The 14,271-nt window shown below is 45.0% G+C and overlaps 1 long non-coding RNA gene across 1 annotated transcript in view; it reads right to left on the bottom strand.

Moving 5' to 3' along the window:
- Positions 1-3,175: 3,175 nt before the first annotated feature.
- LOC143711489 (uncharacterized) overlaps positions 3,176-14,271 on the bottom strand; it is a 69,485-nt gene continuing 58,389 nt past the window's right edge. The window contains exon 4 of the long non-coding RNA XR_013194857.1: positions 3,176-6,103. This is a non-coding gene — a long non-coding RNA (uncharacterized LOC143711489). The remainder of the gene's footprint in view (positions 6,104-14,271) is intronic.

Below are 14,271 nucleotides of genomic sequence, written 5' to 3'. Positions count from 1 at the left end.
GGCTTGTGCGGAGACTCTCTATTCGTTCAGGATATATCACAAAGTAAAACGCACACAAACCCTGTTTGATATACAACCACTGATAAACATAATTAGTTTTAATGAGGAAATACAAACCATTGAAACCATTGAAATACAAACAAAAATAAGTCGGATCGGATCTATGTATTTCTTCACGTAAAAATTCTCGCCACCAACACTTATTAGATCTCGTTAAACGAAAAATTAAACACAATGTACTATTTAAATCGATTGCTGTCCCACCCACTATTTAATATTAAAAAAATAACTAAAAGGGATATTTTATTGGGCCACGCCATGGCCTGTGGTAGGAGGGGCATCAATGACCGCTAGGGGGGGCACGGCCCTCGAATGCCCCACCACAGGGCCGGCCCTGAACTTAACCAAGAATAAAATCTTGGACCTCGTTAATATTACATCTCCATTGTGCCATCCTTAGGGCCAAATTCTATTATTCATTTCAGAAAATCTACACAATGTCAAAGAAGTAAAACAATGTAAACTCACAGTGATCCCAATACAGCTCAAAGCATTGCGGGAGTTCTTGAATCAGCAGTTTGTCAGCAAAATGACTTGACTGAATTGCATATCCTGCATATCCTTCATAACCACAGGTTTAAAGACTCTCATCGGGGACCAGGAGCTGTGTGTGCAACAAACAATCAGTATCTGTGGTTCAGTAGTGGCACAGAGGCCCAGACTGAATAATCAGCCTCTCTGTTAATATCCTGCCAGACAGAGCATTGAGCCAGAGCCAAACTCCCTTGCACATCTCACAGGGTGGGAGCTTTTCTAATTATTTGCATTCAAGGCCATGCCTGATCTCTCTTTTTGGATGATCTATTGTGCATTTTTAAAATTAATTGTTGAGGGGGGAAAAACTTTTGTATGATTTATTTTATAACATTAAACTTTTCAAATCCTGGAGAAAATCCTGTTTAAATTTTAACAATAACATTTTAACTTTGCATTCAATGTAAGACGGAGATGTTATATTACCTTTAATCCCTTATTGTATTTCCTAAATGTGACAGTTGAGGCCTTGAGACAAGAACCATAAGTTCATATTTTAAAATTTTGAATAACATTTTTTTAATTTGGACTGTGAACATTATATTATATATTTTTTATTTTACTTGAAGATAGAAAACAAAAGCTTCCCACTTCTAATGAGATAAGATTTTTCAGTGTCAATCTTAAAAATAAAAAGTTTAATTTAAATTTCTGGAATGTGAAAGAACTGTATATGTCCAGCAAATGTTGAATAACAGTATAAGTCCAATTCATCATATAACTTTAAACCACTGGGGATCTGATTCCTTTATCTTAGTTTTAATACAGTAACAGAACCTTAAAGAAAATATTAAGCATTTCTTTCTTTCAATTTCTTTTTTTTTGCTAATGTAAATCACAGAATACAGACAATACAGTACGAATAATGAAATATAAACATATAAACAGAAAATAAACATCAGCACAAACAATAAACCGTACATACTTACAATAAACAATTCATATAAACAATTAACAACAGTAAGAATGGTAAACAATGCATATTTACAATACAGATACACATTATCATTCCATGCTATGGTTCCATACTACCTCCATGCTAGTTTACCATGTACATCTTCCTTTTTTTTTGTTCCTTTAACTTTTATAATAGTGCAAATAAACAGACAACCTAAACAACATTGACCTCGCTTAGAGAGGGCATAAATAATCACCCCATTCATAAATAAATACCTATAAATTACCTAAATACCTAAATATGTTATGGACAATGTATCTAATTAAAATCATGCATGTAATAAAAAGTTAACAAACGGAAAACACTAGGCTATATAAAACCTGCCTGTAGGAGACTGTTGGTCAGTTGAAAGACTGACATAAATGTGCGCTTACAAACAGCAAGTATTTGGCCTCCTTGTTGCACATGCTACTTGAAGGTGTACTTCCTCTTAGGAGCCTCAGTGTCAGGCCCACGTGTTCTTCTGCGACTCACCTTGTGCTAGAAGTAAAAAGACATTAAGTAAAAAGACATTTACCATAGCGGACCAAAGACAGGCTAGCTGTCTTGCAGAGCTGTGAAGTAATTAAGTACGTGAGTAGGCTTTGGTTAGGAGAATGAATAAGCCATGTGTGTGCCTTTTAGGGGACCAAAGCACTGTGGTCTGTAATGCACTTGGTGGCCTACTTGATGCCCATCATCCTTCATCCATCCTCACAACATTTAACATTTACAGTGATTAGGCACATGTGCAGTCTTAGTGAATTGAAGGGATACAGTAGAGACAGCCTCTCGTAAGAGACAGCATAAAACTCTGTAAAGAGATGGAGTTTTCTTTGGGACACGTCTCCTTGCACACCTTGCCCTTAACAGAAACAAAGTCACATTAGCGTTTTTAGCTATAAAACACTTTAGAGCTATTAAAAGGCTTATTAAGGTTACTAGCTAGAATATATAACAGTGTACACAATCAATAAATGGTAATTCTAATGTTAGCCTACGTGATGCAGCTAGGCTGGCTTTAGGGACGAACCTAAAACATTTCAATTCATTTCTCCGTGGTTATAAGGTAGAGACATGCTTAAAACGTCCCCTGAATCCTCATTTTCTCAGGTTTCATGACTTAATCTGTTAAACAGAGTGAGCTATATGAACTGTAGTAGACGACGCCCAGTAGCCTACACGCCCCTCTGACTGTAACCTCTATCTTTAGGTAGATACTTTGTACATATACGGTTCTTTCCTTGTTTTAGCTCTCCTCTTCGGTTCACAACACATGTGGTTTCCCAGCAACCCCTAAATGACTTCCTTGCTCTGTCCTTCCATAATTACTACGTCATTTATTACCTTCACATCTATCCAATCACGTCCTTATGCTCTCTGTATAACAGATTGGTACTTACACACATTTGAGTTCTTAGATACTGTCTGCTTTAACTACCACCATCCTCCCCACCACCACCAGGATGGTCCTGTCCATACCTCCCAGGGGGTCGGCTGCGCCCCTGCCTTCGTCTTAAGGCACGAAATGCAGATCTGCTACCCTCGGATTATGGACTACGTACAAAGTACGCCAAAAATAACTCTATAAATAATTGCTTGCTGGTGTCACGGGTTGGTGTAGGCAGAGGAAGACGAGAAGTCAAATTTCCAAGAACAAAACTTTTAGTTTTAATAATAATTCTCAGGGTACAAACAGGCAGACGAAAAACACTCTTGTGAAAACAACTCGTAACATAGACATTAACAAGGTAACATCTACATCAACATCTTACAAGGACCGACAAGGACAGACTGAACAGAAGCAAACTAAATACAAGCACAAATCAAACATAACAAGGTGAAGACAGGTGACACGGATGAAGATAACGAAGAACAGGCTGGTAAGTGAGGGAGTGAGTACAGGTGTGGAGACAAGGAGGATTCTGGGGAGTGTAGTGCAGACTCAGACAGACAGGTGCAGACGAAGACTGTGACAGCTGGGCTGTTGTAAGACTGGAAAAACTGGAAGGACTTTAAGAGAGGGCCACTCTCTGAGAAAACAAAGGAAATTAACATTTGAACTCCCCCTCATGCATTATTGAGACGAAGGTCTCACCTCCCTCATCCTAATCTACATTTATCTCCCCCATTCTTCATCCTGGCAGAGATCTCCCAAACTCACACAAGAATCTAAATGGTTCAATGTGAATGATTATCATCAAGGTTTATACATGTTTGGTATTATTTGAAATGTCTCGGTGCGACTGGTACAATTGTCTCATTCCCAAAGAAGTAAATCAAAAGGTAATAAAGTTCTTAGGAAGTTTAGAAATATCTTCCACACTGGAGGGTGTGTCTTTGAGTTAACACCCTCTGACCATTGGACTGAATGCTAATTTTCCACTGCTAGCAAATGGTGACTTACAGGTAAATTCCACTGTGGATGATGTTTAGATTTGAAATGAGGTCTGGGTATATAATGAAACGCAGCGAGAGCTCGGGGCTCTTTTCTGTATCCAGATCAGCCCGTGAGGTCAAGAGCCGAGTCTCTCTGCCTCACGTATTTCTTGTCGGGTATTTTCCTCTTTGTTCTAGAGCATTTGATGTTTTGCATTGATTACCTTGGAATTGATCATGGAATTGTAATGATACATTTACCTGACATATTAAATTGTGATATTTGATTATTCTAATTGACTTTGACATTATTTTCATTCAAGAGTTTAAAAGAATAGTAAAACATTCGCTCACATTTAATGATGCACATTTATGGAGTCAGATGAAATAACGAGTTAATACATATGAGAAAATGTATTGCATTTAACCAAAAATACTTTGCCGCGAGAAAAGACAGTAACACGCAAAGACCTTCACCGCTAATTCGAATACCGCCATTGGATCGAGTTAGATGGCCTTACACTGTCAATAAATGAATGCTTTGTTACATCATTATATCTCCCAAGTCCCAAGTCCCAAGTATCTCCTGGTAGAACTATAAGACATATCTTTAGTGTTTCTATTAGTCAAGTCAAGTCAATTCAAGTCACCTTCATTTATAAAGTGCTTTTAACAGTATGGATTGTTTCAAAGCAGCATTAAAGTGATAATAGAAATTACGTAACAGATTGTTTAGGCTTTACCACAGCTCTAGGACAAGGCTATTGTCCAGCTAAAGATAGTCTTGACTGATTCACCTCCCTTGCGAAGATCATTAGTTATTAACTTAGGGGCCGCTAACATGACACAATTATAACAGAAAAACTCCTAACGCATTCCGGCTGCCCATCCGCACAAAATAGCGCCTGGTCTCTCGAGAACGCACTCCCTGAAATAGGTTCGAAGGTGAAAACGATTATCCGTTTTCTCTGAGCAACTCTCAAAAACGCAAACCCGCGAAAAAGCAGACAGCGTGCACATGTGCATCACGTTTATTATATACTGTTTGTATTTTTTTAAACAATATCTAATATTATTATCTAGTACATGTGTAAAAAGTCAGTTTTTCAAAAAAGTACAATATTTGCCTCTGAGAAGAAGGGGAGTTGAATAACAATCTAAAGTACTTCAAAATTATACTTTCAAAGTTTTATATATAAAGTCCAGCAACGGCTGTACAGAGGTGCATCCTCTGAAGGCCGCGTCGGCCGCGCACTTTGAAGGACGCGGCTTTCAAAAGATGCTGCCCCTGAATTGAGACACAGCTAAAGAGTGAAATGGAGGTCTGCGCTCTTATACAGGTCCTGATTGGAATGCTAATGAGGGACAGGTGCAGGTTATCAGTATTCAGGTGAGAGTGAGCGTTGGGTGTGTGAGACAGTGGAGCCTGGTGAGACCGTGACAGTTCCCCTGAGCGTGGTGCTCGGGTCACAGGGGATGCGATTCATGAAATAAAGGGTTGGGTCCAGGATTTCATCCCTGGGGACCCATTATCTTTCCTCAGGTCTGTACCCCTCCCTGTCATGATTCTGCCTTAGTGTTCTTGATTTTCCCTGGTCGTGAGGCAGGATCATGACAGAATCATGCTTTGTGTACAAGCACATGGCCTTTTGCTTGGGCCATGTGCTTGTGTTGTCTCGTTACGTAACCCCGCCCCCTTGTTATCCTCGTCTTGTCATTATTGGCTAGTCAGTTTCACCTGTCCTTGTCATTAGTGTTCCCTTTATAATCCCCTTGTGTTTGCTGTCCTGTGTCGGTTCATTGTTTGACTTGTCATATGTTGTGTGAGTCATTGCTAGATTTACCTGTGAGTACCGTTTGAGAGTTTTGTGTAGTGTATTTCTGATCCTGTTTCTGTTATTAGTTTATAGTCTAGTTTGTCAAGTGTTAGTCTAGTTTAGTCTTCCCTTGTCAGAGTTGTCCTTGTTTTACCCCCTCGTGGGTTTTGTTTTCCCTGTTTTCTGTCTGCAATAAACGTTCTGTGTTTGCATACTGTCTGCGCCTGGGTTCATCCGCCAACCACATGACACTCCCAGTCAACGAGGTATTCCAGTCAGCTTCCATGGCGTCGGGAGTCAGGGATTTCTCTCTCGCCATTGACGGTTCCGTTGCCCAGGATTAGAGGAAGAGGGGGTTTGTCTATGAGACCAGGCTCTGTGGGAAAATCAGAAATAGGATGGTGGTAAGGCTTGAACAGAGAGACATGGAAGGTACAGTGAATTCTATAGTGGGGTAGTAGGTGCAGTTCATAAGTGACAGGGTTTATTTGACAGATTATGGGGAAGGGACCAATGTATCGGGGACATAGGTTCTTGCTGGGCAGGCGCAGTCTGATGTCCTGTGTGGAGAGTCACACCTTCGGTCAGGGCTGGTAAGTAGGTAAGTAGGAATATTGGTCCTCCGACCTTGGACCTTCTGATAGCGCACTGCCCGGTGAAGGTGGTTGTGAGCTGTGTCCCAGACCCTCTCACTCTCATGGAATCAATGATTGACAGATGGTACTTTTGAGGGTTCCCTGGACCATAGGAACAGAGGGGGTTGGAGTACTCGTTGAAACGAAGTCTGGTTGCTGGCTGGTGGAGGAAATTCTGGGCGTAAACTATTTGGTAATTTACCTGATGGTAAATGGCATTTTTTTTTAAATGGCACATTCCTGGCATCCTTTGAGGAACCTTCTGATTTCCTGTGCCATGTATGGCCACCAGAACGGATCTTGTTGCAGCGAGAGGGTTTGATTGGTCCCAGAGTGACCAGTGGCCACGGGGGAATGAGCATACTTTATGAGAGGGAGGCATTGAGGTCTGGGTAGGTAAGTGTCATCCGGGAAATACCCCGGCAGAGCAGGTTCGGTGGCATTGGTATCACTGGTTTGGACTGATAATGAGACTGGCTGAGAGGACAGGTTCTGGATCCTCAGTCGTTTTATCTGGAGCATGGAGATGGGACAGGGCATCGGCTTTGACATTTTGGTCCATGGACGATAGGAGAATGAAAAATCAAAACGTGTGAAAATAATCCCCATCTTGCCTGTCTGGGGTTCAACATTTTGGCTTCTCTAAGATGTTCAAGGTTGTGATGGTCGGTGAGTCCTATAAAGGGTGACAGGCTCCCTACAGCCAATGCCTCCATTCCTCCAGAGCTAGCTTGATGGCGAGGAGCTCACGATTTCCAATATCGTAGTTTTGCTCTGCCGGAGTGAGCTTCTTGGAAAAGGCACATGGATGGAGTGGAGCACACCCCTGCTGCTGTGAAAAAATTGCTCCCACACCAATTGTTGAAGTGTCAACTTTGATCACGAATGGGTTGTTTGGATCAGGATAGATCAGGACTGGTGCACTGGTGAAGGCATCTTTCAATATTTGCAACAGCTTGGGTGATTGTGGGGGTCCAGGACACAGAATTGGGCATGCCTTTCAGTAAGGTGGTGAGTGGAGTGGTAATGAAAGTTGTGAGGCTCGTTTGGGGTAGAAGACGTCACTGAAGCGGGTATAGCAGGCTGGAATATCCACTGACTGCTGCTCCACAGGGCTCTTGATGGAGGTAGAGTTAATCTAGAGGATCTTGGGGTTGGAAGGAATAGGCCGAGGCAGGTCAGAGAAACATTGATCGGACTAGAAAAGGATGGGATTGTGGGTCACCAGCCATGGGCACCCTAGTATAATGCCCGCGGTGTGCTGTTGTAAAATAAAGAAAACAAACAGAGTGCACTTTCTGCCGTTTCATTCTCTGCAAACTTTTTTTCTGAAACGCGTTTAAAAAATGAACTGAATGAGACCACACAGACATGAGAGATATGTCTTTAGGAAGCTTGAAGTGTCTACTTTTAAATGAAGTAAGTTATATCGAAAACAATTATTCTCTGTATATATAATCCATATGAAACCAACGAGAGGTAGAGTTTTTCACGCATCTTGCTCATTATCTTTAATGTGACCACACCCATACGCTGTGCAGCCTTCACATGCAAATCGTCCACGTGTAAACGTGTACATGTAAATGCCCCATCATCTCGATAAATAAAGCATCAATCTTCATCCTTCTTCTGCTTTTCATCGAGTTTGAAAGACGTGCTGTGAGTTTACCTTGAATTTACCTCAGAGGAAGAACGCGATTGATCCAGCGGAGGTGAGTAATTTATTCCTACTTACATTAGTTAATGTGTTATTGTTACATAAACTTGAACACATTTTACAAGTTGAACTATTACCAGACTAAAATATGTCGATGGAAACATGTTGAAATTTGCCATCCATTTAATCCTACCCCACTTTAAAATAACATTAAAATTTAGCATGCATTTCTAGCAGGTAAAATGCAGTAAATATAAGACATCCTATCATATTTCCTCATCTTTCGCGTTCAAAACTGACTGCATCCACACAAGCAGAGTGCAGATTGCGTGCAGAGTCTACTGCCTTAGCAAATTGCATAAATTAATCCCGTTCTTGCCAATGTGTCTTTGTAAAAATGGGGATTTAGCAATAAAGCATGAAGAACAAATATAGACACAGACTGTGCATAGAGATCGATTTAAGATTCAAACTCTCTTCAGAACAAAAACATATCACACAGGTGAGTTCTTGTTTTAAAAGTTGATCATATATTATACGAGCAAAAGAATGCATTTCCCGAATTGCAAATGTGACATTGATTTGAACAGTTCAACAAACAAAAGGGTAATATTACGTGATATTTATATTAAACACATTATTATCAGTATTTTTTGCTCTATGTTGCAATGAAATAATAGTTCTAATGAAAGCCACAGCAGAACTGCAGCACACAACGGTGTTTCATGAACGAATCCACGGCTTTTTAACAAATCGTGAGAGTAAATGATTCAATGACCCATTTATAAGTACAGCTACTTGCTTCATCACTAAATTAATGATTGACTCGATGACTCATTCATTGAGACAGTGACTTACCGCCACCAACTGGCAGTTTTAGTTTAATATTTAAACGTATCACTTCATTTTTACCATCATTGCATATTTCTCTATTGAACTTTTTTATTTATTTAAAGCATTTCTTATTTTATAAAGGTATTTGTATAGGTAAAAAATGCTCTGTAAAAATCGATTTGAGGGGGCAAATATTGTCCCTTAAAGAAAAAAAAATATCTGCAGTCTAAGTGAAAGAGAGGGGGTATGCAGAAGGTTGTTAAATGCCTCACCGTACGAGACTCTAAAAAGTTTGAGAACCACTGCGCTATAATATAAAACACAGTACAATATAAAAGTCATGAGTGTTTACACTTAAAGGGGTCATATAATGCCATTTTTGTACAAGTTAATATGAATCTTTAGGGTCTAAATGAAAACTTTGTAATATACTTTTATTATAAACTATCATTAGTATTGTAAGAAAACACTAATTTTACAGCACGCCGTTTCTGTTTTCAGCACGCCGTTTCAGTGCATATGCCTTTAAATGATAATGAGCTTTGCTCACTCCGTCACTCTGTTCTGTGGGGCGTTTTGACAATGCATGTGTAGTGTTGCCTTGACAACAGTTGAGGGTATATTTTGCAACAAGAATGGCAGCGGGAGTCTCTGAGGACACACCTGTTCTACCATACCAATTTGAACCATAGTCGGACCCGGAACAAGATGACGGCCCAGAAGAAGTTCGACAATTAAGGCTCAAACAGGACGTTTCTGAATGGTTTGTTAACGTAATGTCACTTTGATCTATTTTTGTAACTTATGTACTGGCAGGGTAACTTAGAGTAGTGAGATACAGATGCTAACGTTATGTGTTTACTGATGTATAGGTTAGTTCGTTGACAGATTGATGTTGAAAAACTTTTTTTTTGGTAAATGTAGGCTTGTCAGTGATGCGTAACTGTCACGGAACGTGCAAGGCAAAAAAAAGGTGTGAGGACTCAAATGCAAGAGAATTGTTAATTTATTACAAAAATAAACAAACACAAAGCAAAAACCCACGAGGGGGAAAAACACAATGAATAAAAATGAAACAACTAAACCTTAACATTAAGCAGATCACGGGGAACGGGGAATCACGGGGAACAGGAGACATTAGACAAACAATCCGACAAAGACTGCAAACAAGAGGAGACTTAAGAAGGGAACAAATCAAGAGGGGACAGGTGAAGAACTCAAACAATAATCAGGTAACGAGGGGGAGGGATCAGACAACGACCAGAGCACATGGCCCAAAATAACAAAACACCCATGTGCAACACAAGACAGGACAGGCATGTGACACTACCCCCTCCCTACGGAGCGGCTACCAGATGCTCCATAAGACCAGGGCGGGACAGGTAGGAAACACCAGGTCGGGACGGAAGGAAACACCAGGGCGGTACGGGAGGGACAGACCAGGGCGGTACGGGAGGGACAGACCAGGGCGGTACGGGAGGGACAGACCAGGGCGGGACGGGAGGGACAGACCAGGGCGGGACGGGAGGGACAGACCAGGGCGGGACGGGAGGGACAGACCAGGGCGGGACGGGAGGGACAGACCAGGGCGGCACGGGAGGGACAGACCAGGACAGACCAGGGCGGGACGGGAGGGACAGACCAGGGCGGGACGGGAGGAACAGAATGCTTACTCCTGGGAGGCCAGGGCGAAGCAGACAGTCCATCAGGCGGCCAGGGCGAAGCAGACAGTCCATCGGGCGGCCAGGGCGAAGCAGACAGTCCATCGGGCACCCAGGGCGAAGCAGACAGTCCATCGGGCGGCCAGGGTGAAGCAGACAGTCCATCGGGCACCCAGGGCGAAGCAGACAGTCCATCGGGCGGCCAGGGCGAAGCAGACAGTCCATCGGGCGTTCAAGGCGAAGCAGACAGTCCATCGGGCACCCAGGGTGAAGCAGACAGTCCATCGGGCGGCCAGGGCGAAGCAGACAGTCCATCGGGCGTTCAAGGCGAAGCAGACAGTCCATCGGGCACCCAGGGCGAAGCAGACAGTCCATTGGGTGGCCAGGGCGAAGCAGAAGACCCATCAGGCGGCCAGGGCGAAGACACCCAGGAACAGCAGACACCGGCTCAGGAACAGCAGACACCGGCTCAGGAACAGCAGACACCGGCTCAGGAACAGCAGACACCGGCTCAGGAACAGCAGACACCGGCTCAGGAACAGCAGACACCGGCTCAGGTACAGCAGACACCGGCTCAGGTACAGCAGACACCGGCTCAGGTACAGCAGACACCGGCTCAGGAACAGCAGACACCGGTTCAGGAACAGCAGACACCGGCTCAGGAACAGCAGACACCGGCTCAGGTACAGCAGACACAAGAACTGTAACAGTCACAAGAACAAACACAGAAACAAACACTGGCTCTGGCGCTGGAACAGGCGCTGGCTCTGCCTCCGGCTCTGGAACGGGCACTGGCTCTGCCGGCTCTGGAACGGGCACTGGCTCTGCCTCCGGCTCTGGAACGGGCACTGGCTCTGCCTCCGGCTCTGGAACGGGCACTGGCTCTGCCTCCGGCTCTGGAACGGGCACTGGCTCTGCCTCCGGCTCTGGAACAGCAGACACTGGCTCTGCCTCCGGCTCTGGAACAGCAGACACTGGCTCCGGCTCTGGAACAGCAGACACTGGCATGTCCAGGATCCGAGACAGACGCTCCAGATAGTCCGTAAGTGCCTTGGCGGCCACACAAATGGGCATTTCCGGATCTGTCTCAGACTTGGCAGACTGGACGTACTCAGTCTCTGACTGGGCAGACAGGACGTACTCAGTCTCTGACTGGGCAGACAGAGCGTGTGCTCAGTCTCTGACTGGGCAGACAGAGCGTGTGCTCAGTCTCTGACTGGGCAGACAGAGCGTGTGCTCAGTCTCTGACTGGGCAGACAGAGCGTGTGCTCAGTCTCTGACTGGGCAGACAGAGCGTGTGCTCAGTCTCTGACTGGGCAGACAGAGCGTGTGCTCAGTCTCTGACTGGGCAGACAGAGCGTGTGCTCAGTCTCTGACTGGGCAGACAGAGCGTGTGCTCAGTCTCTGACTGGGCAGACAGAGCGTGTGCTCAGTCTCTGACTGGGCAGACAGAGCGTGTGCTCAGTCTCTGACTGGGCAGACAGAGCGTGTGCTCAGTCTCTGACTGGGCAGACGTGACGTGAACAGTCTCTCGCTGGGCTGACGTGACGTGAACAGTCTCTCGCTGGGCAGACGTGACGTGAACAGTCTCTCGCTGGGCAGACGTGACGTGAACAGTCTCTCGCTGGGCAGACGTGACGTGAACAGTCTCTCGATCTCTTTTAGATAAACGGTCCGACAAAGACTGCAAACAAGAGGAGACTTAAGAAGGGAACAAATCAAGAGGGGACAGGTGGAAGAACTCAAACAATAATAAGGTAACGAGGGGGAGGGATCAGACAACGACCAGAGCACATGGCCCAAAATAACAAAACACCCATGTGCAACACAAGACAGGACAGGCATGTGACAGTAACGTTATCTCAGTGTTAGGTACAACTGTCAGTGCTGAAACATTAACCATAACACGTTGTTCATTATAAATGTGGGATTATGAATTATATTGAGAGCGTCGTAACGTTACATAGAAAACATGCCGTAATATACCCTGAGTGTAAACATTAGCCGCATTTATCATGAAGCTGTCACGGTTTATGGATTCACTGTCTCTCTCTCGTCTCGCGTGCGGTTGTTGTGTGTGTGTATGTGTGTCTGTGGGCGTGGTCACTGATCACTGCTGATCAGCAGCGCCAGCTGGTTTCAATCCGTTTGTCCCTTTATAAGTTCAGTAACTGGTGTCTCATGTTGTCAGGTCGTTGTGGTTTCCCCGGTGTGTTCCTGTGTTTGTGTTCGTGTTGGATCGTGGATTCCCTGTGTCTTCGTCTCATCTGGATTCTTCACCTGCACTGGATTACCAAGCACTGCACTGGGTCTTCACGGGTTATCACCAGCACCAGTCGCTCACCGAGGTCCCTGTGTCACCTTCCATCTCGCGCTGATCGCCTGTCCTGCACCTGTGAAGAGAGTCCTGAGTTTTGTGTCTGACCTTCGTGTCTGCGTACACCCAAATAAAGAGTCTTTTGCATTTACATCCGTCTCTGTGATCCATTACAGAATGATCTGACCTGAATTATGGATGTAGCAGAGACCACGACTTGGGACGAGTTCGCCACTCGAAGCATCTCGGGGATGGATTCTCAAGAGGAGACCATCGCCAATTCAGGTCGGGCGATTCAAGCGCTCGTGACACAGGTGTCCGAGCTCACCCAGCAATTTCAACAACTCAGATTTCCCACTGCGCCACCCACACCGCCTGTTCAACCCATTCCACCGGAACCGCACCAGCAACGTGAACCTCGTCTTCCTACGCCTGAGGGCTATGCAGGTGAACCAGAGTACTGTAGAGCCTTTTTGACTCGGTGTTCGATGTATTTCTCGTTACAGCCACTGACGTTCAGCCAGGAACAGACGAAGGTGGCCTTCGTTCTCACCCTGTTGTCTGGGAAGACGGCTCTTTGGGAACGGCGGTGTTGGAGAACCAAGACCCATGCTGCACCTCGTTCCTGGCACTCTCCGAGGAGATGAGACGTGTGTTCGATCGGGCGGTAGCGGGTAGGGAGGCGGCCAGACTACTCGCTGATCTCCGCCAAGGTAACGGCTCGGTGTCGGAATATTCCATTCAGTTCCGCACCCTGGCTGCAGAGTGCCGTTGGAACGAGGAGGCGCAGTGGGACCGATTCCTGCATGGGTTGGCTGATCGTGTCCAGAGGGAGATATATATGCTGGACCTTCCCACTAACCTTAATGGACTGATCGAACTGGCATTAAGAGTTGACGCACGACTGGATCGCATGGGCCGCTTCCAGCAGAGGAACCCGTTTCGCGGCATGGAGACCCTGTGCGTCGACAATCTGGACACGGTCAGCCCAGCTTCCGATTCTGAACCCATGCAGGTGGGCAGAGCTCGGCTTTCCAGGGAGGAGAGAGAACGGCGGAGATCCCAGGGACTTTGTTTGTACTGTGGGAAAGCGGGCCACTTCATCTTCGCCTGCCCGGTAAAAGATCAAGCCCGGTAGTAACAATGAGGCTACTATCGGGTGGGATCTCAGCTGGGAAGACCTCATCATCACCATCATCATCTACTCTCCTTCCGGTAAGACTAAGGTGGGCGACCCACACGCACGACACTGAGGCTTTGGTGGATATGGGAGGGGAAGGTAATTTTTTGGACTCTGGACTGGCTCAACGTCTTCATCTTCCCATCTCCAGGCTCACACACACCATTTCCGTTAATGCTCTCAATGGACAACAACTTCCCCATATTTCTCACACTACTGAACCCATCACACTCATAACATCTGGCAACCACACTGAGAAA

This window comes from Siphateles boraxobius, unplaced genomic scaffold (genome assembly GCF_051911475.1).
Source record: "Siphateles boraxobius isolate OS27281-9 unplaced genomic scaffold, OSU_SipBor_1 119, whole genome shotgun sequence".
Taxonomy (NCBI): Eukaryota; Metazoa; Chordata; class Actinopteri; order Cypriniformes; family Leuciscidae; genus Siphateles; species Siphateles boraxobius.
Note: the sequence above shows the minus strand (reverse complement) of the source record. Positions and strands in the feature narration are given on the sequence as shown.